This window comes from Amblyomma americanum, chromosome 1, assembly GCF_052857255.1.
Source record: "Amblyomma americanum isolate KBUSLIRL-KWMA chromosome 1, ASM5285725v1, whole genome shotgun sequence".
NCBI classification, from domain to species: Eukaryota; Metazoa; Arthropoda; class Arachnida; order Ixodida; family Ixodidae; genus Amblyomma; species Amblyomma americanum.
Genome location: NC_135497.1, coordinates 501,770,726 through 501,797,930, shown reverse-complemented (window position 1 = coordinate 501,797,930; position 27,205 = coordinate 501,770,726). Strand labels below are relative to the sequence as shown.

Here is a 27,205-nt window from a genome sequence, read left to right as displayed (position 1 = left end):
CACAGCAATTCTAGTAAAGATGCCCAAAGAAGTAACTGCGCGCACACAACTCGAGCTTTCAGTGTCCATTACCGATAATACTATATAGCTGCTAACAATTACCACAGTATTCCGGGAGGGCACCATGCTCATTGGTGCTCAAGCGCAGATTTTTTATGCCTTGCGAGAGTGCCCTATACGCATCGCCGGCGATGAAGAGTGCCTTTCTTTTGATGCTTTCATTGCTGGCATCTCCTTGGAGTCGATGTGCTAGAAAATATAGGTTTATGAATAGATATTAGGCTCTGTTGCGCATTATAACCGAGTTTATGGTTAGTCCTCTATTACATCCACCTTGCCTGAAAACATGGAATATCGTGACCGCTGTTGTTACAAGCACATCTTCCTATTGATCAGCTCAAGTATATGAAGTACACAGGAATTAAGGATGTCACGTCACATAATATTGACAATTTTTGTTTTGCAGCCAGCCAAGCAAGTGAGCCTGTTCTATCCTGTTTCTTTTCGACCCAATAATACAAAATGCATGAATCTAAACGCTGATCTGACCGTCACGCCACGTAGAATAGAGAGAAGGAAGGTCAAAAAATGTACAAAAGAGAAGATATATAGAAGATAGGAGAAGGAGGCGCTGCGTTGCAGCACGTGTGGCGGATGATACAAGCTGCGGGACCAGTGTTTTTGGCTAGCAGTCAGAGATTATAGTGACCTTCCGCAATAGTACTGACAATGATTACGCTGACGGTGATGATCTATATGATCGTTAACAATATGTGTAAGATTACTATGTAGACTAAGTCAACGATTATGGGGTTTGAAAACAAGCGTTTTGCTATTACCTCTTGCTTTTTTAGCCCCTTCATAGACAACGCAAAGCAATCAGCGATTATCGGGTTATATGTTTCAAAAACAAGCTGACTAAATTTCCTCCTTTGACAATAGCCGGCTCAATAAATCTGGCGACGAGCACTAAATGCGTTCATTAAAAACATAACGCGAGTTCCTCATGGGAAAATAACTCAGAAACGATGGGCTGCAGGCCTCCTTACGCGCATGCGATGCAACCACACAAGGGCTGCGGCCTGGAGTACCAGGAGGAGAGCGTTTCGTCAGCCGCACTATTCGGTTCTGACACCGATTTGCTAGTAGCGACGAGGAGGAGAGTTCTTGGAGGATGCAACTCCTCGCCCAACGGAAGTTCAATGCGTCATGCGGGTTTGTGGTTCTCAATGGCATTGGTTTAATCCCTCATTTCAATACGAAGCCTTCACATGACATTACGTCAGAGGGCTTGCTGCTACGGCGGCTATATTTATCAACCGCTGGGCTGCCCCGCGAGTTTCGACATTCCAATAAACATGCGCGGGCTGCGACCGACTCCTATCTTCTTTTAAATCTGTAACGTTAAGACGCTAGATTAGTGGAGAACCCTGCCTTGTAGTTGGCGGTGACGGGTTCAGAAAATCCGGATTGGTCGAGAAGTCCGCGAAGAAGGGGCCGCTGGATTTAAAACGAATAAAGAAAGAGAAAGGCAGGGAAGTAAACTAGGCAGCGCACGGTATGCCACCCTACACGTGGGAAGGAGAAAGGAGGAAGAGGTAGAAAGGGAGAGAACAAAGGAAGATTCTCACTTTTCCGCATGTCCGACGAATAAAAAATTTGATAAAGGTGATCATAAGGTCGCAACATTACTCAAGCATCATTAGGACGAGTAGGACTGCACATTTAAAAAAAACAATTGGGTAATTATATGGTAATCAAACCTGCGACCCTTGGTTCGCAAATCAGACATGTTGTTGCTAAGCCAATGAGGCACTTTTTTTCTTTATTGCATGGAAATAGATCCGAAAACAAAAGTCTAATCATGCTTGCGCCCCAAAACATCAGGCCACAATACACCTGCACGACCCCACCTTCCAAAACATAAAAAAATCTGGGAGGCATATACATGCATCCAGAAAGGGGAGCCAGCTAGGCGGCTCCTCCAGGGTAGCAATACTCCCCGCACCAAAGTGCACTGCTCACGAAACAAAGATTTCGGAGACCATGGTGATTCGGTGCGGCGGTCCATCAAGCTGCCTTTCCTACGACTAAACGGTCCTAGCAAAATAATGAGATCACATGGCACAACACAGTTTTTCTACATAGGCAAAAACGGACACTGTATGCTGTGATGTCGACGTCCTTCTTAATTGTTATTTGTAATATGTCCCAGAAAAACATAGCATCAATGCACAGGATAAAACAATGGCCAAATGCCTCTGGTGCATTGCACAGGCAGCAATTCACCGTCCATGGCGCAAGCATCTCCTTTGCATGAAGTCATGCCTTCCTAGGCAGCATGTGGTCTGTTTAAAGAATATTTTTACACCAGAATTAATGCACATTCGCAAACACGTTCTAAAACACGGGCGTCAAGAAACTCCAGAAAAGGTTGCTGATACAACGGTACAGGACACAAATACTCTGTAAATGCCTGAATAATCTGCCTTCATGAGAGGATATACAAGTAGACTAAAGAAATGAGCACAGTGAGGAAATTGAGTTGTCTAACTTCCTTAAGGTATCTTTATAAAGGCCCCTCACGAGTTCGTCCAATCGGTGCCAATAGAAAAGGCAAATCAACATAGGGACGCCTGATAAGCACAGCTACTAAAAAAGGCAGGTTTGCCGATTTGAAAATTAAAAAAAAAGCGAAACAAGCTGATGCAGGAATAAGTGAACAAGGACTATTGTACCAGGGTTTATAGAAAGAAATATGTTAGTTCGATGCATGGGTTCTCATAGGGAACGCCGACGAATGTAGCAGTTATTCTGTGCATCACCTCCACTTTCTTCCTAAAACAGTGGAGAACCTGTAGCACATAGGCAAGTTCTGTGCAAAACAAATTGCTCCCGACTCGAGCGCGAGCACACACTGTCATGTCCCTACCCATCCAAGCCTGACATTGTCGCCTCATGGAGAATATCTTCATGATTATCCAGACTATCTGCAGTAGGCTTCACTTTTGCGCATTTGTTGAAAACAAACCCATAGGTAGTGAAGGGTCCCACAGTCCCAGGTTATGTCCCCAAAAAGGCCTGGCGTTGCACCCCCAATGACTGAACCAAAACTCTTTGGATTTATTTAAATTAAGAGCCGCACCTGATACCTCAACAAACGGTTCAGTCAAATGCAATGGCTTGAAGGCGACATCATCTGCATCAGATAAAATAATAATTTAACATTGCGCAAGGGAGAAAACAGGGGTAGTTGCGCTGTTAGTATTACTGAAGCAAACAAGTTCAAGATTATAATTAAAGTTACTTGTCAGGTCTCATCCGATACTGTCTCCAAAACTGAACGTGCAATAAGAATAAGGGTTTGAATGCTGCGGCCACTGATACCGCAGACCTGATGCATACCTATTATGTCATAGCGACAGCTAGATGCAGCCGATTGCAAATAAGCTTTGCAAAAAATTTGTGATCTACATTGCAGAGGGAAATTAGACGATCAGGCGGCTTCACTTGACTTGGTTAAAGGGCGGCTTTGTATTTGTTTGACACTGTCCGTGTCTGCAATGTGATATGCAAAGAGGACCCCAGGCCGATGTAGGGACCCTATAATGCTAACGCGTCATTGCCTTAAAGTGAAGATTATGTGTACTCCAAATCAAGGTGCCTCCCGAAGAGCCCTGTCTATCAATATCAAAATCGCGAGGGCTACAAAGCGCACCTGAATGTAAAGGACCGTGCTCGCACGAGGAAAAGGTTTTATAGTTTTTGAGCATTCAACCTTCACGATGCGACGGACAAAAAGATATACATTTACGTTAGCCTGATCGTGAACATTGCACGTAACTTTATCGGGAACTCTAATTCTCGAATAAATGCCTAAAAATTGTCACAACTGCCCATTTCGCTTCTTTGTTAGCCGCCCAGTCCGAAGACGACGAAGTGCTCCTTTTATAGCGGGCGGCGCAGTTTTCAGCCATTACGCCTGTGGAACTCATCGTCATTACAGCATCATCATCATCATCATAAGTTTTCTTGACATTAAGGCTGCTTGAGTTGGGGGAACTCATCTCGAGTTTTTACTGCAGCACTCCCGAAAGTGTTGATGAATTTTTAAAATTCTTGATGCTAAACCACACTTCAGCAAAATGCTGAATACTTCAGTGAGCCGCGGTGGCCACAAAAAATCAGCGCGCGGCTGTGTCTCGGCGGCATCATCCTCGGCTGCATCAGCTGCATCAGACAGCGCGGCTGTCTCAGCTGCATCATCCTAGGCATACCGTATCTCGGCCTCACCTCGGCGCTTTTAAATTTGTTGCTTGTCCTGGTTGTTATAGCATACCGAATTTTGAAAACACAGGTGAGGACAGAGACTAAGGTAGTTGAGAGGACAAGCGTGTACCCGCCCTCAGATTCATTCAAGCGATTTTTCTGTCAACTGCCCTCCTGTGGAGTCGCAGTCAGCATCGACTTGCGCAACCTAGTCACCAAAAGCTGAACAAAAAAATAAAAACTGCGAACACACTACCTGCAATGCTTTTGGTTCTTCCGTTATTCACTGCGCGCTGGTGGCATAAGGAACCTGTATTATGCTCGACGCTGTTCCCAAGGATAAACGATGAGGCCTTTTCGAGATACGCCTGGTCAAGGTATTTAGGTAATACCCTCCGAAGCATACTAAGTATCCGTTCGGTTCTAGTCTTGATCCTTGTGATGGCGGCATGTGCCTTCCTGTCGATCTGATGTAGTAGGCCGAGAACCCTAATCTGCTGTGTTGGCTTGATGACCGTTCCGTCGATGGTGATGATCATGTTCGGCGGCAGCTCCTTCAATTTTCCCGGTTGAATCATGACCAGCTCTGATTGCTGGGGAGAGCAGCTCAGTCCCCACGACTTTGCATACTCGTGCACGGTCGTTGCCGCCCTCTGTAAGGCCTTCTCCGTCCAGGCATCGGACCCGGCTTGGATCGTCCACACCGTAATATTGCCGGTGTAGAACGAGTGGTCCACGCTTTCGATTTGATTGAGTAGATCGGGCAGGGGCAGGAGGGCCAGATTGAAGAGCAGGGGCGACAAGACCGATCCCTGAAGGGTTCCCCTATCGCCGAGCTCGACAGTGTCCGACTTCTCCTCCCCTACCCTGATGGTCATCGTGCGGTTTGATAGAAAATATTTATGTAGCCGAATATCTTTCGGCCACATCTAGTCTTGTTCAGACTATGCAACATACTTGCATGGGACAAGTTGTCAAAAGCTCCCTCCAGGTTGAGGGCAAGTTCGAGAATCTAAATTATGGATTCGCCTCTTATGAAGTGCGCGAGATGCTTGAAGATTGCGGTTCCCACGGCAGATCCAGGCAGATTTAATGCACGCTACAAGGAAGCTCCGTTGATTTGTGTTCAGCGCGCCCTCGCTCTCCCGCGCTATACCTCTGGGAACTTTCGGTAATAGAAGTTTAAGTTCAAGGGAAGTATGCTACCGCGGGTATTGCTGTGATTGATGCAGCCTCATTCCACACACACGCGCATACTGACATCCCTCCACTCAGGTCATGCTGTCGGATCGCTGTATGCTCGTCGCTTTTAATCTGCCAGTTTTGCGCCGCGACATGCATTAGAGCGTCCCGGCCATGTTAGAGCGGCTTCCTCACGATAAATGTGAGAGAAAAACCGGAAGTTCCCAACAACAATAGAAAGAAAGGTTGGAGAGGACAGCCTCAGCCCCACACACACTCCTTCTTACAATGAATGTCGATGACAGTATTCACGTCACAAGGCGATCATCACCTCCAAACCAAAAAGAACTGCTGGTGGTTTAGCTCTGGTTAACCCTGATCGAAAGCAAAACGCTCCATCTCCCTGGCTACATTTGTGGTCGAGCGACTGGCGGTCTCCGCGGCAGCCGCCACATCGAACACACCTAGCAGAACCCACTTTGATTCCCTGCGCATGCGAATCCAGCAGGCGCTTTCCCGCTTTGCTCGGTCAAGGTGTGTTTCGTCAAGAAGAGAGTAGGCACCCAACTGAGATGCCTCTTTTCCTCTCTCTGCACTGCGGTGACGAAGCGCACTTCTGCCGCTCTCCACGGCAGGCGTCACCTCGGTCACACCTAGTGTTCCGCCGAACAGATCAACGTGCACCCGCGTTTTATGCAGAACCCACTTTCATGACCACATGCGATTCCGGTAGATGATATCCCGCTTGAATGATGGTTAAAGGTCAAAGTCGAGATAGATGGTGTAACAGACGCTGGTGTTACTGCTGTAGCTGCCGTCAGGTTGAACTTGAGTGCACCAGTTTTCTCATGGTTTGGCATCTAACTGCATTCAAGGTCAAACTTGCGGCCCCGCTAACTTGAAGGTATTTTTAAGGTCAATTTTGCAGCCCCGCTGAGGGCTCGAAAAGCTGGCGTAGCGAAGCTTTTCGCTTCAAAAAAACACACACGCAGATACTCACGTTCCTCGGGGCGCCACGGTTCTCGCGAGGCTGGTTCCAAAGATGGAATGTCAGGCACTGTAGTGCTCTCGTTACTCGCTGCAACTCCCGGCACCTGAAATTCACGGGCGTGCATAGAATGGGGGCTTGTTAGTGCCCGAGCTGAAAGCTGATCGCGCACAAGGCGTTGCGATGCCATAAGAGGAGAGAGTTTAGCATCACAAGCAGTGCTCCAGAAAGTTTTCTGAGTGCCTGCGTGTTCCTAAGCTTTCCGTAGCACAAAGACACGTAACTACCATCGACTTCAGAGTCAGGGTGTCGCACTAGACCTTTGGGTCCTTCTGAATCCAGGGAGCAAGGAAGAATGTTGTGTGGGCTCTGGAGGCTTTGAAATAATGGATAAGCCTAATGTTTCCACCGTCTAATACAAGTTTGCACTAGGAACTAGAATAACTAAAATACGAATACTCCCACACACCCTATGAAAACTATATTTTTAAGAAAGAGAGGGAGGTGGTGCGCACAGAAAATTTCCAAATAGCTTGCTCGCCTGAACATGTCTACTCATACCATATAAATAGGAAACCTTCCCAGAGCTGAAAAAACATGAGTTAGATTAATCTCGATTCATTCAGTTCAACGCCCTTCCTTAATAGAATTTTTTCATGTCTTAAGGGAATCGCGACGTCAGGCTGTATCAACATAGAATTTAAAAACGGAGTGTTTGCTGATCAATAACGTTCGGCGTCAATTAGAGCATCCTGATTTTTCCATCGCCCTCCTGAATGTCTCAACTTCTCCGCAACCATACATTAATCTGAAACATATCCTTTGCACTTGCCCTGAAGCACATTAATCCCCTTTAATCCACACTCCAGCCCCCAGTCAAGCGCGTGTGGTTGATATCTGACCAACTGACGCACAACTTGGCCTTGGTGACTCTGGCGCAGCATATACTCGATGCTTAGTGCTTTCTTCGAAGCTTTCTCTTCCTCCTAGTACACAAAAAATACATAGCGCAACATAGCACATAGCCGCCGCTCACTTGTGTCATAGCACTCTTTCTTCGTAATGTCTCTTCCTAACACCACCCTCCCTCTTAGAGTATTCGTGTCCAATATAAGGTGTTTGGGTCCCCACAGCTTTGTCCGGAGAGCGAGCTGTCCATCGCTGTCACTCTGTCACCATAAAAAATGCCGGCGTTTAAATTCAGACGCTCAGATGCCGCACATTTTCAGGAATTCTTTTTCGCGAAGTCATTCATTTTAGGCACGATCATCGCATGGAACCATTTACCATCAAACATCGCTACGGAATCGGGCACAATAAAACTTCAAGACCTAATCCGTGGCTGGAGTTACATGTACCTTAACCCACAGTCCTAAAGGTGTCACCCTTTCTTCCTTACAATCTTTGTTTTATGTAAAGATCCGCCTTATGGGAAGATTCCTCATGCACCCTAATATTTTGTTGCAATGATTTAGCTTGGCTTTAGCGATTTAGCTGTATTAATCATTGCATATTCTAGTGATAACACTAGCGTTGTAAAACTTTTTCTCAAAATAAGTACAATACTGCGCGTACACTTTCTTTTCATTATTGTTTATTTTTTTCTGCCTTTTCTGTATTATGTTGTCACTGACATTTTCTTTTTTGTACCACACATCCGCCGCGGTGGCTCAGTGGTTAGCGCACTCGGCTAATAATCCGGAGGTCCCGGATCCGAACCCGACCGCGGCGGCTGCGTTTCGATGGAGGCGAAAAGCTTAGGCGCATGTGTGCTGTGCGATGTCAGTGCACGTTAAAGATCCCCAGGTGGTCGAAATTATTCCAGAACGCTCCTCTACGGCACCTCTTTCTACCTTTCTTCTGTCACTATCTTCTTCATCCCTTCCCTTATGACGCGGTTCAGAATTCTGCAGATATGTGGGACAGATACTGCGCCATCTACTTTCTCCAAAAATCTACCAACATTTACTGCCACCCCCTCCCTCTCTTAAGCAGTAACCTCGAAAGATGGCCATTAACAGCATAATGAATCAATAACTAAACGCGCGCTGATGCCATTGTGGCACAGTCGCGGCGGCACCGACATGCTGAGTGGAATTTCCGGCCATGATGTCCTGCCCTGGGTCACGGCTGCAGTATTTCGATGCATGCAACTTCAAGAATCTTGAAATTTCTATGCGCGACATTAACACCGAGTGACTTCTGGAAATACGGATCCCCCCTTAAAAAGCGTCTAATAAGCGAAACTGCTGCTTTGGGAGGTAAAAGTAGGCACCAACAATTGTCATTGACTGTTAACTTTGAAGTGATCGAGTACAAACTGCGCGAACACGACGGCACGTAAGGCACACTAATGGACAGGCAAAGTACACGACGCGATATGAGAGCTCGTGGGCGATAAACGCTGCTTACCTGAAAGGGCTCGAGTTGTTCAAAGGCCTGGCCGGTTGAAGCGAGTGGCGCTGAAACAAAATGTGCACAGTTATAAAAGCAGGTGGCACTTTTTCCAAAACGTGGAATTTGTAGAGTTAACGAGTCAAGCCATTCCCAGCCAACCAAACAGAGCTTTGTACAAAGTCCACAATTCGCCATAGATATTTATGGCAACACGGTAGGCGGAAATAAAGAGGACCAGAACTGAGTACTTGTCACGTATCAAGCAAAAGCCTTCCATATGTCTAACTTAGGCAAAAGGATGGCATTCATTAGGGTCTGGCCTGAAATTCTGTCGTGAGAAGCAATATAGTTTGTGCTCATAGGCTGTTTGAGCTAAAATGATTCTGTCGCGATCATATATCGAATGAGATGGCGGACGTCATATCATATTTGTTAGTAATCGAGTTAAATCTGCGAATGAAGTCTTGTGTATCAATTCTTAAACTCTTTTTGCATTTATTGAATAGTAGCGATCCTTTAGCGTATCCAATTTCAATTATCAGGTGTGAATAAATGTAAAACTGCCCTCAGCGGTGGCTCAGTGGTTAGAGCGCTCGGCAACTCATCCGGAGTTCCCGCGTTGAACCACACCGTGGCGGCTGCGTTTTCATCGAAGTAATACGCTTAGGCGTCCGTGTCCTGAGCGATGTCAGTGCACGTTAAAGATCCCCAGGTGGTGTAAATTTCTCCGGAGCCCTCCCCTACGGCACCTCTTTCTTTATTTCTTCTTTCACTCCCTCCTTTATCCCTTCTCTTACGGCGCGGTTCAGCTGTCCTCCGAAGCATGAGACAGATAATGCGCCAATTGCTTTCCAAAAAACCAATAAATATTATTATTACTCAGTGCACTGGCGTGAGAAATTTCAGCTGTTTAGGCGTACCTAAGGGACTCGTAAGCAGAGCGTAGCCACGGCTACCTCTCTCCGCCCCTGCTGGAGCAGTGCCTGGCATACCGCCGCTCGCACCAGAGGGAAAGCGCGAAATTAGTGCCATGGGTCTGTTCTGACCTACGTCACTTCCTGGTAGTGACTGTGCAGGCTCCGCAGCAGCCCCGCGCCTCTTCGATGCGTCTGGACGGACGAAGTTCTATGCGTCGTAGAGCCGAGAGAAAACGTTATAAGGTCTCTGCGGCACCCGCGCTGGAAGAATGCGTAAGCATTGACGCCTCCACGCCTCTATTTGCCCCTCTTTGCCTGAATTAGTCAAGTTCCATCATTGCGCTTTTCGTGTTTTAAAACTTGGCTCAACGCTTCGTTTTGAAATTTGGCGCCACGGTTTGCTTCGTCCACACTTCCGGTTTGTCAAATTTGGCGCCAGCTATAGCTGTGCCCAGTTCTGATGTTTTCAAATTAGCGCCATTTTTGCTTCCGCCCCACTCGTTGTGTCATATTTCGTCCTCATATTAATTAGCAGCTAATTACCCAACATGCAACCTATGATTTCCCCTGCGATATTTTTCGATGCTCTTATCTAGTGCAACCATTCTCCTTATAACATTAAAACATTCTCGCCATGACAAGGTCGTGATGACACGAAACCGCAAACATAGCCATACAATGATTACGCACTAATACATTTTTACACATTAACTAACTCGCGCTAGCTGCCCTGACGGCCCGCTACAATTATCTAATTGCTACCAAGCTCCTAAATGTTAACACTTAGAAGTTAATAAGCCGTTCTTAAAGTTAATGCGCCGTCAACTTCTATCATAAACGTTTCGGCGTCCATCAAGGCGGTCACTATGCTCGCGAAACAATCATGACTATAACTAAATATGCCCGTTTTTGAAAATTACTCATGGGGAGATGGCCGGCTTGAAATGAAAATTTGTTATTAAAGATATCGTAGTGAAATTGTGTGTGCATATGTGTTTCTTCCTGGTTTAAAAATACAATAGGTTTCTGCATGCCTCAATTAGATTCCATAAATGCGAAAATAACTGAAGCCTATTTAGCTAAACTCTTCTGGGTTATTAAGACACTTTCTTTCACCATTTTCTGCTTTCGATTGAAATGAAGCCGTAGCCAAAAGTCTGCTCTCTGGAGCTTGGCTATTTATGCTTTATTTAGGTATATCAATGTATAAAATTGTTCAAGTATGTCCAACCACCATAATTATGAATTGTAGCTAGGTGACATTATTGTTCACAAATTCAGTAGTGTTCGACTCAGCGAACAAAATATAGCATTTCTCCACAATTCAGTAATTTCAGAATTCTACGGTAGAATAATAACTGAAATTGCACCATAAAAACGTATTATAAACTCCCGTAAGGCTAGTCACGGTTCCGAAACACACGAAGCTGAGAAAAACGCATTTGATGCTTGTGTGCCAGCGCTTTTAAGGTAGTTGCGGAGGCCTAAAATACAGCGCAATGCGGGCCTTTCAATAAATATCTCACAACAGTAATACCAGGATGTGGGAAAGGGGCTTAGTTTTCAAACAAAACTATGATGGCGGCCATTGAAGACAGTTGTGGGACGCGAGGAGCACGATGTTCTGCCGCATTTCGCTCCGAAGTCACATTTCTGCCCTTCGTAGACGCGAAATGCATGTTTTTTGTAAATTTAGGTGAAAATAGGCCCTCAAATCTATTTGCCCAGTATTTTAAAGTGCCCATAGATCCCGAATATGATACCGTGCAAAATAAAAATTTGTGCATTTTTAACACTTCAAGATGATCTCCCCTTATCTTCCCTGTGAACACCCTGCACTTCTTTGCTGCTCTGAGCGGTGGCAAGGAAACAGAAGGCCTCATTAGGCCTAGCCAATTGGTAGCTTCCTCTTTGCTTCCAATGCAACGTTACCCATAGCAGACGCCAGCACCACCACTTGTTAGAGAAAGCGCAGATGCGTTGTGTGTGTGCGTATTCGCATCTCTTGTGCTCAAGACTTCGCCCCCACGTGGGGGCCACACTCGGCCCACGTGGCCTAACTCCCAGCGCTCAAGTGGCAAATAAAGTTTTCTCTCGCTCTCTGTTGGCCTCTCCTCATTCCCTGTCTTCGTGCAGTTCTGTAATTGCTGAAAGTAACCAGTACGACGTACACGAAGGAACTCTAATGCTGATGGCATTAAAGTGCGCATCTATGTCTAACGCTAAAATAACACCCTGGTTTTCAGGATTACACCTCGGTGACTGCGGACATGTATACTAATGAAAGAATTGCATGTTTAATGTCTTATCATGCCCTGTTTATATGTATGCGCAGTTCCTGTGCCTGTCGGGCTCTGCCACTCAAACCCTATGGAGCTTCTCCAGGCCGGATGCCTGTACATCTTATTTATATTTGGCGCAGTGATGTATCATTATCATTATCCGCACATAATACGCCGATTAGTGGTAGTCGCAGGCTGCCCAGATGTGATATAAATTTATCGAAGTAGCTGTTCAATAGAAGACAATGTAAACATACTGCAATGCTAGGCACCGAAAACGCCTCTGATCATGTGACTTACCGAGTCGTCATAGCCATAGCCGCGTGCCTCGCGTTTAGTGGTTATGAGACGACGATCGCAACAAGCCGGCGTCAATTATCATGAAACGCCTTTGAACATTACATCCTGAAGCGACTACATGGCGCGGCATGGTCAGCAGCAACTGCCCCTGTTATAAAAATTATAAGATCACAGTGGCACCCGTATTGGAGGAATGCGAAAGCATGGACGCCTCCTCGCCCCTCTTCGCCTCTCTTCAAACTCCATTTTAATTTGTCAAGCTTGGCGCCACACGTCATTTTCAAATTTCGCGCCACGCTTACCTCCGCAATCACTTCCAGTTTATAAAGTTGGCGCGACTTTTGCTCCGGCGCCGCCCGCTTCTAGTTTTTCAAATTTACAACCACGCTTCAGCTCTGCCATCTTCAGGTGTTTTCAAAATTCGTGCCAAGGTTTCTCCGGCCCCGCCTGCTTTTTTGACATTTTTAGCTCTAACTTATTACCCCACGTGCACCTCATGATTTTCCCTGTGATATTTTGCGATTCTCTGTCTAATGCAACCATTCTTTTCCTTATAAACTAATTGGTTGGAACATTCCCGTGATGACACCAAACTGCAAACACAGTCTACAATGAACACGCATCATTTGTCAAAAGCAGTGAAGTGGCACATGAGTCACTTTCGGAGAGCGCCAAGAATGTACCAAGGCGTAGCTTCGAAGTCTGAATGCTACAAGAACGCCGGAGCGCACAAGGCGCCGTTTCTTCCACGTCGCTTCATCGCCTCGTCTACCGGTGCTGCCGCTTGACGCCCGCAGGAGAGGGCGAGCGAACACGTGAGGGCATTGGGGCGTCTCCAGATGAGGATGTCCGGAGATGCTGGATAAAGCCGCTCAATTATCCTCTTTCAGTGGCTAACGTACTCTTCAGCGGTGACAGGAACCTACTGCGGTGGTGAGGAGGACAGTAGCACGCGGACAGCAGGGGACATGGTTGCGTCACAGAGGCGTGGACTGATCTGCAAGTAGCTGCCAAAACGCGGCTAGACATAAGCCTTCACCAATCTTCGCATACGAGGTATTTCCGGTGGCGACACTGACACTTGGCCTAGCCAGATATCTGCGACTCCCTGCCGTCGGCTCGCGCGAAGCTCCGATATTTCGCCTCGGCGCCGCCAGTAGCAGAAACGCTAGCACGACACCGAAGAAACGCTGCCTTGTGGTTCTACCTTGAAACGTGTGGCGGCTCGAACGAACTCTTAGAAAGCTGCACTGTCAGACACTAACCCGTCGGAGCTGCAATGGATGATTCGGTGGGTTGTGAATATAGCTCATGATTATGGCACCGCTACTTTGGGGCTCGACCAATGCAAGCGCACTCCTCACCAGCGCCACAATACAGCTTTTCTATGTCGGTTCTTCTTTAGATGAGGGCTCTCGATGTAAAGACGCCGCACGATGATAAGCTCAAGTCCGTTCTACTGCATTTTTCACACTACAAAGCGCTCATAACTCCGCTCGAGCGACAAAGCAACCGTCCCCTAATCATGTGAGACAGTGCCATTAAAATCATATACAGCAAGTTCAAAAGCAATGTTGACAAGCTAGCACTCGTATGCCCGACCATCGCTGTAATCATCATTGTGTTCACCTGCGCCCGCCGTGAACACAAATGAGTTTTTGCACAATAATTTATTCTTACCCGTCGCGGTGGCTCAGTGGTTAGGGCGCTCGACTACTTATCCGAAGTTCCCGGGTTCAAACCCGATGGCGGCGGCTGCGTTTTTATGGAGAAAAAAAGCTAAGAAGCCCGTGTGCTGTGCGATGTCAGGGCACGTTAAAGATCCCCAGGTGGCCGAAATTATTCCGGAGCCCTTCACTATGGCACCTCTCTCTTCGTTTATCCTTTCAATTCCTCCTTTATCCCTTACCTTACGGCGCGGTTCAAGTGTCCAGCGATAAATGAGACAGATACTGCGCCATTTCCTTTCACCAGAAACCAATTATTATTATCACAAGAATTTACTGCCTCGGCGTGGTTTTCCTGATCACAGAATTTCACACCACACTAACCGTAAAGAAATAGAGTCCAACACAGAGCTTGCAAAGTTTTAACGCGGGACCCTATATTCATCCCGCAAATGAAACAGTCTAGGCAACCACCGGAATGTATACGGAAATAAAGTATTAAGAGCCAAGCGAGGGGCTGGGGAGATAGTGACGGGGCCCAGTGACATGGAAACGAGATGAGATCCTTCCGCGCAATGTGTCCGGATTAAAGCAAGGAACCTTGATTGAGGCGAAATTCTGCAGGCCAATGTACTGTGCGATGTCACTGCTTGTTAAAAAAATCGACGTGGTCAAAATTTCTGCAACCCTTCACTACGGTGTCCCTCCTAGCTCTAGTCGCTTTGGGACGTTAAACCCAATAAATCAAATAACAGCACACCAAAGAACAAAATTGCCAGTAGCGTCGACGCGTTCGCCATTAGGTGAGGTCAAGCGAGCGTCATGGGCGTTCTGTGGCAGATGCTATGTGCCCTTCACTTTCCCTCATTCTTTTCCTCCCCTGTGCTTTCATTCGCTCGTGCTCGCTCCTCTTCTACTTTTACGCGCCGCGCAGAGGGATACAGGAAGTGGAGGGCTGCGGAATAATTTTGACCACATGGCGTGTTTAAAATGCAGACATCGCACATGAACCCTCCACTACGACATCTAAATACTTCCCTTCTTCTTTCACTCTCTCCTTTATCCCTTTTCTTACGACGCGGTTCGGGTGTCCACTAAGATGAGAGGCAGATACTGTGCCATTTCCTTTCCCCAAAATCCAATTTTCAATTTTTAGACAGCGGAGATTCAAACGCTTGCAACTGAAGTTACCCGGAATTAATGCGCCTCGCAGGTGTGGAGAGCCAATTACAGACGCGAGGTACCGGCGCAGTGAACAGTGCAGCGGCGCTTATGGTGTCTTCGACTGGTCGCTCCCGCCATCCGGTTCAGATCCGGCAGAGTGAGAGGCGCTCTCGCTCCGAGCGCATAGCGAGACTAGTCAAGCCGAATGGTCAGCCAGTTTTTAGAGCGGAAGCGGCTACGCGGCACCGCTGCTGATGTCTGCAGTAGCCGCACGTAACGTTCCTTGATTACCATTAGCCGCACGTGGCCGCACACAGTTTCCATCGCGGTCGCCGCTTAGCCTGTAGCGATCGCTACCCTGGTTTTCCGTCCCATGGGACGCTCATTTTCCGAACATCGCCGCCTTGTGGATAGCGCTGTCGTCCTCGTGTGAGCTGCTGCTGGAATCGCTGTTGTCATGCGACAGCAACACGGACCGCGTTCCTAGCGTAGTAATCCGGCGTCTCTGACATTTTGCGTCACACAGCGCGGCACCCGCAAAACACAACGCACCAAGGACGCCACCACTGCATCAAAAGCCTACACTTGCTCCTGCCTACCCGCAGCTAGGAGGGGACGCCGAGGCCTCGCACCGCTTTGGCGAAATGGCGGAAGTGGCTCTGTCACATTGACGCATCTCGGAGTCGCTCTGACTTTTTCTCGGGGCGCGTCGAGCGCTCGGAAAGAACCAGCCGAATGTAGTCAGAGCGGCCGGTTTCGACCAGCCAAATGTGCGGTCGCCTCTCAGAGCGCTCTAGAGCGATCTAAAGCGATCAGTCGAAGACAACATTAGAGACGCGCAACCTAATACAGAGACGGAGTGCCTCGACATTCGCGATGAAAGCACTGCCGCGGTCAACGACGCGCAAGGGCCCTGTGCAGGAACTTCAGCTAGGGACGCTGCGCACAAGCAACCCGTACAGGTTGGCCTCTCTGCGACAGCGAAGAGGGTTCGCTGACAGGACGTCCTTTACCGTGTTATTGGCTTGCAGCGTTCAAAACGAGCAAAACAGCTCGGCGTCGATAGGAAACAGGAACTCCAGTGCCTCGAAATTGGTTTGGTTTATGGGATTTTGCTATCCCAAAGTGAATTAGGCTATGAGCGACGCCGTAGTGGATGGCTCAGGAATTTTCGATCACCTCGGGTTTTCAACATGCACTGACATCGCGCACTACGGGCCTCTACAATTTCATGTCGCATTTCGATGAAGCGAAATTCTTTATGCACGTTCGTGCTTCACGCATAAACCATAAATGGGATGTGCGTGAATAACCCAAGGTTATATCCCAAAAAGGTGAACCAGTAAATTCATTCAGCATCTCAAAAACACGGGCAAAAACGATGTAAAATAATATCTAGCGCTCACATTTGTCTCTTAAGGGTTCAGCACTGTCCTGTTTTAAACCAAAATACAATTTCCTTCCGCGCAATCTAGCGAGGAATTCTGCTATGCCTACCTAACAGAAACGCGGTTTTTTCGCTATCCGCTGAACGCATTTCGGTGCGGCTGATCTGCAACCCGCAATAATTTTTTGTTTGCTGGACGACTCAGGCGGAGCTGTTCACCTAAGTTCCAAGTAAAAAGGAGGTTACCGGTGCAGCCAGCGCGCAATTATATGCATGCCTCCTGCAAAGCATTTGTACAATCGCGCCTTCTTGTAGCCGTGAGCAGTACTGATGAACAACTAACGCATTAAAAGGACTAGTAGAACAGGTGCACACTTGCCATTTGCTGCCGTTGGAGGGATATGCCCCTCGAGGTTCAAGAGACGCTTCTTCAACTGCACTGAGAGTGGGCGCCATGTTTCTTCTGGTAAGTCCGGTGGCTGGCGCTCTGAGGTTTCGTCAGTGTTCATGTCAAACAGCAAAAATGGCAGTAAATCCACAGACGAAGCGAAATTCCTCGACACACAACACCTCCTCGTCCTCCACAAAATAATACTTATAGGCCACTAATGGCCCTCAAGCTGACTGACTGCTCGGCATCACTCTTGACTGATAGCACCGGCTCCTTTCTCACCCCAGTTGCCAAGCTTTGCAGCGCGTGCGGTGAATATCGGGTTTCCAGGCGAACGCTCGTCCAACTGCCTAAAACAGAAGCGCGTCACTCGCGGGAAACAGTTGAAAAAGACGCGTCCGCACTTGGGAATTGGCTTTCGAGAGGTTTTGGAAGCTACAAAGACGATTCTCTGAGGGGGTACAGGTGCTAATACTCGGAGACAGCTATCTGTTGCTGTGCGATGGAAGGTGGGAACGTGTGCCGGAACAGGCCGCCGTCTGTGGCTTGCGTGTGCGTCCAAAGAGGTCCCTTGTGGGAGGTGGCGTCTCGCGATCGCAGCTTCCACCACATATTCATACCCTATTCTCACAGCGGGGAGAATATTAAAGCGAAAGCTTTACTGAAAGCGAACTTGAGATTTCGCCATTGCGGTGCTCCGAGGAGGCCCTAGCGTTAAAATGCGTGCCTCGCCGCGATATTTCTCTCTCTGTCCCTAGCCACTACTGCGCCGGCGGCAGTAGTAGCACCAAGCCACAGGCAATCCGCCGGTGCGCAGCGCCGCGCCTTTCCTCAAAATCCAACTTTACATTTGCAGGTCTCTGTTTCTTCTTTCGCTCCCTCCTTTATCGCTTCCTTTAAGGCGTGGTTCGGGTGTCCACAGAGTTATGTGAAATGGTTACTGTGCCATTTCCTGTGCTCAAATACCAAACAAATCAAGTGAGTAGACGTCCTTCATAGAGTTGATTGGAGTTAACAACTATGCAAAGGCCGTTCATTTTCATGAAAGGAAAGGCGCACACCGGTTACGTGGGTCAGTAGAGAGCTCAATCTACTATGATTGCGTTCCGCACACTGGATAGCCAGCGCGCTTCCCTGCCACCATGGGAGATGGCATGCAGTAAATAGTTGATCGCGAGAGATTCATCACCAAATAAACGCTGCGGCCTAGCTATTGCTGCAGTGCCGCATGTCAGCCGCAACGCTTCCAGCATTAATGCATTCAAACCACATCTCTCTCACCACCACCACATGTATCAAAGCACGAATGAGGTGTCCTCATATCCAGGGAGCCAGTTATGCGCCCTTCCTTTGCGCAAAACCATCGCTGTCTAGAACATATTCAACGCCGATGATAATGAATACAGTGAACACCAACATCTTTCGCTTGGTATATCCTAGAATAGGTGATGTAATCCACATTAGTTTTAACGGTGGTGTTGCTAAAACCTTATTGAAAGCACTGGGGCGTGTTTTAAAGGAGAGTAGATGGTTTCACAGTTCCCTTGCCTGGGTGGTAGTCCTCCTTTTCGGACACCATTAGCGGTAGCCGCTGCCCACGCTCTTTGAACAAGAGCCCCCTGGGACTCCAGGTTCAAGAAGCCGGAGAAGGTCGCCTCGCAACCCACTCTCGTTGGCTTATTTACTCTATATGCGCATTTTTCTGGCTATTTCATTTTTCGGACCACTCTGTTTTGCTTCTGTTCTGCACTGATCAAGTGTTTTTCATTTTCTTTTGTTTGACTGTATGAATTGATTGCTGTTCACCAAACGCTGCTCATTAAGTGGGGCGACGGACTCGTCAAGCCGCCTATTGACGGCTTTTTTTCCGTCGTCCTCCATCTGTGTACTGCACATGGTGGAAATAAAGTCTTCTTCTTCTTCTTCTGATATAATATGCGTCTGCCTACATGTCACAAAATTTAAAGTGCCCAGATAAAGTTGGCTCTGTATACTTCAGCATCGAAGGGCTTAGAAACGACCCCGTTTGCAGCCTTTTGTGGTGTGTTTACTCAGTTCTATCTTGGCGCTCGGCGGGCTCTGGGAACGTCTGCCTACTGAGGCGCAGATCTGCTGTAATGTCCGTATACAGGAGTCTAGACAGAGTCTGGGAAGTCAGTGGAATTTCGGGGGAGAGACGTTCGGGCGGCTGTGTGAGCAGCCTCGTTCCTTTATATTCCTTGGTGTGCGGGCATTTATTTATTTCTTTAATAATATTAATTGGATTTTGGGGAAAGGAAATGGCCCAGTGTCTGTCTCATATGTCGTTGGACACCTGAACCGCGCCGTAAGGGAAGGGATAAAGGAGGGTGTGAAGGAAGAAAAGAATAAAGAGGTGCCGTAGTGGAGGGCTCGGAAATAATTTCTACCACCTAGGGATCTTTAACGTGCACAGACATCGCACAGCACACGGGCGCCTTAGAGTTTTTCCTCCATAAAAACGCAGTCGCCGCGGTTGGGTTCGAGCCCGGGAACTCCGGATCAGTAGTCGAGCGCCCTAACCACTGAGCTACCGCGGAGCGTTTATTTGTTTCTTTTGTGATCTGCATAGAGCTATGTTGCGCGTTCAATAAAATTTTGCAGGCAAGCGGCGCCATTCTCCGCCTTAAATAATTTCAACAGGCGTGCTGAGCATTAGAAATTATGTGCGTGGCGTCGGAGTGAATGGCTTCTAACTCTATCGGCACTGTGAAACTAGTAAAGTGGCTGTAGCCGAGGATGTGGCACCATAGTCAAATTCATTTAGCTGTACTGTCCGACGTCAGTGCACGATAAAATGATCCAGGTGGTCGAAATTTCTAGAGCCCTTAACTACGGCGTCTATCATAGCCTGATGAGCTTTGCGACGTTAAACCCTCATTGATAATTATAATAATTAGATTTTTGGGTAAAAGAAATAGCGCAATATCTGTCTCATATACCGTTGGACACCTGAATCTCGCAGTAAGAGAAGAGATAAAGGAGGGAGTGAAAGAAGAAAGGAACAAAGAGGTACCGTAGTGGAGAGCACCGGATTAATTTCGACCACCTGGGGATCTTTAACGTGCACTGACGTCGCACAGCACACCCTCATTGAAAATTGGTTTTTATGAAAGTGAATGACACAGCATCTGTCTCACATATCGGCAGACACCTGAACCATTCCGTAGGAGGGAGTGCAAGAAGAAAGAGGGGCCATACCGGAGGGCTCAAGAATAATTTCGACAACAGCCTGAGCCGCTTTTAAACGCTAAATCTTCATTAAATATTGATTTTTGGGGAAAAGAAATGGCGCAATTTTCAATTAGGGTTTAAATCATAACTTTTATACGTGTTTTTCACGGCTGAGCGTTCAACTGAAACCAAACAGGGCAGTGTCATGCGCCTGGTGCCAAAGGTGATAGTGCCATCTAGGGAAGTTGAACGCTACGATATGGCTCAAGAAAACTGCGAAGCCTGCACTCAGCATGCCGAAAAAGGTTCATCGAATGCCGCTAGGAATATTTGTTGCCAGTGATAGTCCCGATGATGCACTACGCTTAAGCTGAAAATGCCTGCTTTTGAAAATCACTTATCTTCTCGTGAACTCCTTGTACTCCTTTGGTGTTCTGAGTTTTTCCTAGAAAACTGAATGCCTCATTATGCGTAGACATGCATTGATCGAGTGCGTATGTAAACCAGAGCTCACAGTTGTAGCTTGCACTTTACTGCCCATGCAACGTTAGCCATAGCGAACCCCACCATCAGTTGTTACGCAAAGCGCAGACGCGTTTTCTGTGTGCGTCTTTGGTTTGTCCTCCATACGCGTCTTCTTCGAGCGGTTTTATAAATGCTGGAAGACACGAGTACGACGCACGCAAAGGCGCTCTAATGCTGTTAGCACAAAAGTGCGCATTTATGCCCAACGCTAGAAATAACACCTTGCTTTTTCAGGAATACACCTCGGCGACTGCGGACATGTATATTTATGAAAGCATTGCATGTTTAATATGTCTTATCATATCCTCTGTACGCGTGGTTCCGCTGCCTGTCGGGATCTTTCACTCAAGTCCTATGGAGCTGTGGCAAGTGGGATGTCTCTGCATTGTGTTTATACTTTGCGCACTGATGTATTATTATCAGTATAATATTGTCCGCCCATAATATACCGATTGGTGGCAGTCAGAGGCTGTCCAGATGCGATTTAAATTTACTGACGCAGCTGTTTAGCAGAAGACATTGGGAAACACACTGCATCATTTGGCGCCTAAAACGCCCTGATCATGTGATTAACCTCGTCCTCATAGCCTTAGCCGCCTGCTTCCCACTTAGTCGTTATCAGGAGGGGCGCGCGGTCGCAACAAGCCAGCGTCAAGTGCCTTGCAATGCCCTTCAACATTACATCCTGAAACAACTGCATGCCTCGGCATGGGCAGCAGCTGCTGCCACAGTTGTAACCATTAGGATATCACTGCGGCACCCGCCTTGGATGAATGCGCAAGCATTGACGCCTCCTAGCCTCTCCTTGCCCCTCTTTTCCCCTGTTTGCCTAAATTAATCAAGTTCCATCAATGCCAATTCTGAGATTTGAAACTTGGCGCCACGCTTCGTTTGCAAATATGGCGGCACGCTTTGCTATGTCCACACCGCCGGTTTTTTAAATTTGGCACCACGCTTTAGCTCCGCCCACTTCCGGTGTTTTCGAATTCAGCGCCGCTTCTGCCCCGACCCTGCCCACATTGCGAGAATTTTCAGCTCAAATAAATATTAACCCTCATGGCCCTCATGATTTATGCTTCGCGATTTTTTGGTGCTCTATTTAATGCAACCATTCTTTTTCTTACAGCTCAATTCGTTCGAACGCTATCGTGATGACAAGCTTGTGGTGATATGAAACCGAAACATGGCCATACAAAGCGTACGCGTTAATAGAGCCTTCCGCAGCGAAGTGGCACATGAGTTGCGCTGCGAGGGCGCCAAGATTGTGCGGAGGCGAAGCGTCGAAGTCTGAACGCTACACGTACAACGGACGCAGGAGGCATCGTTTCTTCCGCGTCGCGCCAGCGTCTCGTCTACCGGCGTTGTCGCTCGAAGCCCCCTGGAGAGGGCAACCAAACACGTGAATGCTTTGGGACGTCTCGAGAGGAACATGTCCGGAGATCATGGATAAATTCGCTCAAATATCGTCTGTCTATAGCTATCATCCGGTTCAGCGGCGATGGAAACCTACTGCGGAAGCAAGGGGAACTAAATAGGGCAGGGATCGCAGGGGCGGTGGTGCCGTCACAGCTATGTGGATTGATTTGCAATTCGCTGGCCACGCGTGGCGAGACATTCGTTTTTGCCGATCTTCACCTATGAGGTATTTAAGGTGCCGACGCTCACACCTGACCTAGCCAGATATGTGAGACTCCCTGCGTCGGCTTGCTCTAAGCACCGGAATTACGCCCCCAGCGACGCCAGTAGCCGAAACGCTGACGCGACGCAGAAGAAACGATGCCTTGTGGTTCGGACGTGAAACGCGCGGCGGTTAGAACGAAAGCCAAGCGCTCTTAGAAAGCTGCACCTTACGACACTAACCTGCAGGAGCAGCAGTGGATTATTCGGTGGGCAGTCACTATAGCGCATGCTTAAATATGGCATATATGCATGCTTATGCGTGTAGTCTCGATCAACGCAAGCGGACACCTCACCAGAGCCTCAATACAGCTTCTAAATGTATGTTCCTCTCTCGAAGAGGGCTCTCAAGGTAAAGGCACCGCAGGATAATATGCTAAAGTCCGTTCCACTACATTTCTCACACTACAAAGCGCTCGTAACTCCGCCAGAGCGGCAAAGCAACCGTCAACAGTCATGTAAGACAGCCCCATTAAAATCTAATACACCAAGTTGAAAAGCAATGTTCACCAGTAAGCACTCATCTGCTCGACCATGTCTGTAATCAACATTGTTTGTGTTCACGTGCACCCGCCGTGAACACAAATGAGGTTTTGCACAAGGATTTACTGCCGCGGCGTGGTTTTTGCAGCGCATAGAATTTCACGCCACATTGACCGTAAAGAAATGAAGTCCAACGCCAAGCTTGAAAAGTTTTTATCTTGATGCCCAATATATATCCCCCAAATGAAACAGGCTTTTAACTTTTCGTTTGAATAACGCGCTACACACTAAGAAAACGACAACTGGAACGGAGGACGCAGAAATAAATAATAAATAATTGGTTTTGGGGGAAAGGAAATGGCGCAGTATCTGTCTCATATATCGTTGGAAACCTGAACCGCGCCGTAAGGGAAGTGTAAAGGAGGGAGTGAAAGGAGAAAGGAAGAGAGAGGTGCCGTAGTGGAGGTCAAGGAGGACGCAGGACAGTTGTCGTTTTTCACACCAACTAGCCCACATTGCTGCCTTGCTTAGGCTGTTAACGCCTGAATGTTCTGAAAATCAAGTTGGAAGGGCCAAGCGAGCTTAGGTGGAGGGATAGTGACAGAGCCCCGGGATATAGAAACGAGATGAGGTACTTCCGCACCCAATCTCCGGATTAAAGCAAGAAGTTTTGATGGAGGCGAAATTGTAGAGGCCCGTGTACTTTGCGATGTCACTGCTCGTTAAAGAAGCCCAGGTGGTCAAAATGTCAGCAGCCCTTCACGAGGCGTCTCTCATAGCTTGAATCGCTTTAGGACTTTAAGCCGAATAAACCAGACCAAACCACACCAAACCAAAGAACAAAAATTGTAGGACGCTTAAGTTTCGTCTTTAAAAGTGAGACGCGACAGCCTGTCGCAGCGTTGCCGAGTAGTTGTACACGGAAAGGAACGCCACCGCACGTTCGGCGCGACGCGTGGCCTTTAGGACAATTTACGGAAAGTATACCTGTCTGACACATCTCGGCGGTAACCCGAACTGGGCCGTAAGGGAAGGAACATGAAATGAGCAATTGCTATTAAGCAAAGAAAATGACGCCTGAGTCACATTTCTCGCTGGACACCCGGATCGCGCCGTAAGGAAAGCAGACATCGATCGATCAATTCATCAGTAAATCTAGCTATCAATCAATCCTTAAGGCTTTCGCGTTAAAATCTCTTCCCTTATGGCGCGGTTCAGGTGTACACCAAGATGCGTCATTTTTCGCTCACGGCCGAAGACGCCGACGCCGACCACAGCGGCTTTTCTTTGACACGAGCTCCTTAAAGCTGTCGCGTTAAAATTGCCAGTATCACCAACGTGTTCGCTCTTGTCAATAATCGGTAAGCTCAAGCGAGCGTCATGCGCGTTCGGAGGCAGCCGCTCTCTGCCCTTCAGCCTCCCTCATGCTTTTCCTCCCCTGTGCTTGCATTCGCTCGTGTTTCCTGCTTTTCCACTTTTACGCGCCGCGCAGAGGGATACAGGTAGTGAAGTGCTGCGGAATAATTTCATCACATGGCGTCTTTAACATACACTGACATCGCACTGAGCCCTCCACTACTGCACCCCTTTTTTCCGTTATTCTTTCACTTCCTCCTTTATCATTTCTCTTACGGAGCGGTTCAGGTGTCCACCGAGATATGGGAGACATTTACTGCATCATTTCCTTTCCCCAAAAACCAATTTTCATTTTTTAGACTGTAGAGAATCAAAAGCTTGCACCTTACGTTGGCGGGTATTAACGCGCGTCGAGACAGAGTGCCTCGGCTTGCCGGGACATTCGCAATGAAAGCACTTAAGACGCAAGGGCCCCGTGCAAGAACCTCAGCTAGGGATGCTGCGCATAAGCGAAAGGCGCAGGTTGGCGTCTCTACAACGGCAAAGAGGGTTCGTTGACAGGACGTCCTTTACCGCGTTCTGGGCTTACAGCGTTCAAAGAGAGCAAACAACAGCTCGACGCCGATAGCAAACAGGCGACGCCACGACCTCCAGGTTGGTTTACGGGGTTTAACACCCCAAACAGAGTCAGGCTGTGAGGAACGCCGTATAGAATGTGGCCGGAAATTTCGACCACTTGTGATTCTTTAACTTGCACTGACATCGCACTCTACGGGCCTCTACGATTTGATGTCGCATTTCGATGATATCTAAAATCTATAGGCCCGTTCGCGCTTGACACATGAAGCATAGATTGGATGTGCGTCAATATCCCGAGGTTCAATCGCGCAATGTCGATGCAATAAAATTCATTCAGCTCTCCTTTAACATGGGCAAAAACCTTCTACAAATACGGCGTGCGCTCAAATTTTTCCCTTCAGGGTAGAGCACTGGTCGTATTTTACACCAAAAAATAATTTCACTCCATGCAATCTAGCGAAGAAGTCTGCAAATTCTGCTTAACAGAAACGCGGTTTTTTCGCTATCCGCAGAATGCTTAGGTATCGCATTTTGGTGCGGCTGATCTGCAACAACCCGCAATAAGCTTTTGTTTGGAGGACGACTCAGGCGGAGCTCTTCAACTACGTTCCAAGAAAAAATGACGTTCCTGGTGCAGCCAGCGCGCAATTATATGCTTGGCGCCCTGCCACAATAGTTTTACAATCAGCCTCCCTGTAGCTGTAAGCAGTACTATTTAACACCTAGCGCATAGAAAGAACTAGTAGAACAGGTGCAGACTTACCATTTGTTGCCATTGGAATGCAAAGCTCCTTAAAGTGCTAGAGGCGCTTCTTGAAGAACACTGAAGACACTATCCACTGACAGCACCGGCTCTTTTGTCACCCCGGTTGCGACGCGTTGCAGCGCATGCGGTTTATGTCGGATATCCAGGAGAACGCTCGTCGAAGAGCTCTACTCCAAAACGCGTCTCCCGGGAGAAAGAGATGAAAAGGACGCGTCCACACGTGGGCATTTGCCTGGGAGAGGCTTGGACGCTACCAAGACAATTCTCTGAGGGGGTGGCTTGCGAGAGGAATGGATGCTACCAAGATGATTCTCAGAGGGGGGTGGCTTGCGAGAGCAATGGTCGTTACCAAGACGATTCGCAGAGGGGAGTGGCTTGCGAGAGGAATGGACGTTACCAAGACGATTCTCTGAGGGTGTGGCTTGAGAGAGGCATGGATGCCACCAAGATGATTCTCTGATGGGAGGTGGCTTGTGAGAGGCATGGACGCTACCAGGACGATTCTCTGAGGGTGGGGACAGGTACTCAAACTCGGGGACAGCTTTTTATGGCTGTGTGATGGAAGTTGGGAACGAGTGCCGCCTGGTAACAGGCCGGCGTACGTGGCTCGCAATCGCGTGCACAGAACGCGCTTGTGAAAGGTCGCGTCTCGCCTCTAGCTTTCACTGCATATCTATAGAAAGCTGTATCTCAGTATACACAGTTAATGAGCGGAGACGCACAGCTGGTTTCCTCAGTAAAACTCCCAGACGCCACCGGATTCTCACAGCCGGCAGCACATTGGTACTGGTGGTGGTGGTGGTTAAACTTTATTTGATGCACTGGGGCGGGATTTAGAGGACAGTGAAGACTTTCAGCGCTCCCTTGCCTCAGTGGTTGTCCTCAATCCGGGATACCATTTGAGGTATCCGCTGGCGGCGCTCTTTGAACCAGAGCATTCTGGGACTCCAGGTCCAAGCAGCTGGACATGGTCGCCTCCCTGCCCTCTCTCATTGGATCATTTACCCTTCATTGTCGAATTTTCCTGGCATGCCCATACCAAATGATATGTGTCGGCCTGCATGCCACAATATCTAGAGTACCCAGAAAAAGTTGGGTATATGTGTTTTAGAATCGTGAAGCTTACAAACGACCAAGTTTGCAGGCTTCTGAGGAGGTTGTTCCACTTCTATTCAGTCTCATGGCGGTCTCTGGGAACGTCTGCCTACTGAGGCGCAGATATGCTGTAATGTCCGCTTATAATTCGTTTTTGGGGGAAAGGAAATGGCACAGTATCTGTCTCAATATCGTTGAACACATGAACCGAGCCGTAGGGGAAGGGATAAAGGTGGGAGTGAAAGAAGAAAGAGTTGCCGTAGTGGAGGGCTCCGGAATAATTTGGACAAGCCGTGGGTCTTAAACGTGCACTGACATCGCACAGCACACGGGCGCCTTAGCGTTTTGCCTCCATAAAAACGCAGCCATCCCGGTCGGGTTTGCACCCGGGAACTTCAGGTCAGTAGCCAAGCGCCTTAACCATTGAGACACCGCGGCGGGCATATGTAGTAAGCGGATTCGGTACAGGAGTCCCGACAGAGTCTGGTAAGTCAGTGGAAATCAGGGGGAGTGACGCTTGGGCCAATGTGTGAACAGCCTCGTTTCCTTCTTCCCTGGTGTCCGGGCACCCATACCAATTGTTTTCTT

General features: G+C 48.0%; 1 long non-coding RNA gene across 1 annotated transcript; it reads right to left on the bottom strand.

Annotated features, from left to right (window-relative positions):
* Positions 1-6,454: 6,454 nt before the first annotated feature.
* On the bottom strand, positions 6,455-25,698 carry LOC144105868 (uncharacterized). Its single transcript, XR_013308911.1, has 3 exons — positions 25,520-25,698; positions 8,852-8,901; positions 6,455-6,545 (listed from the first exon to the last, which is right to left on the bottom strand). It is a non-coding gene; the product is annotated as an uncharacterized LOC144105868 (long non-coding RNA).
* Between the last annotated feature and the right edge of the window lie 1,507 nt (positions 25,699-27,205).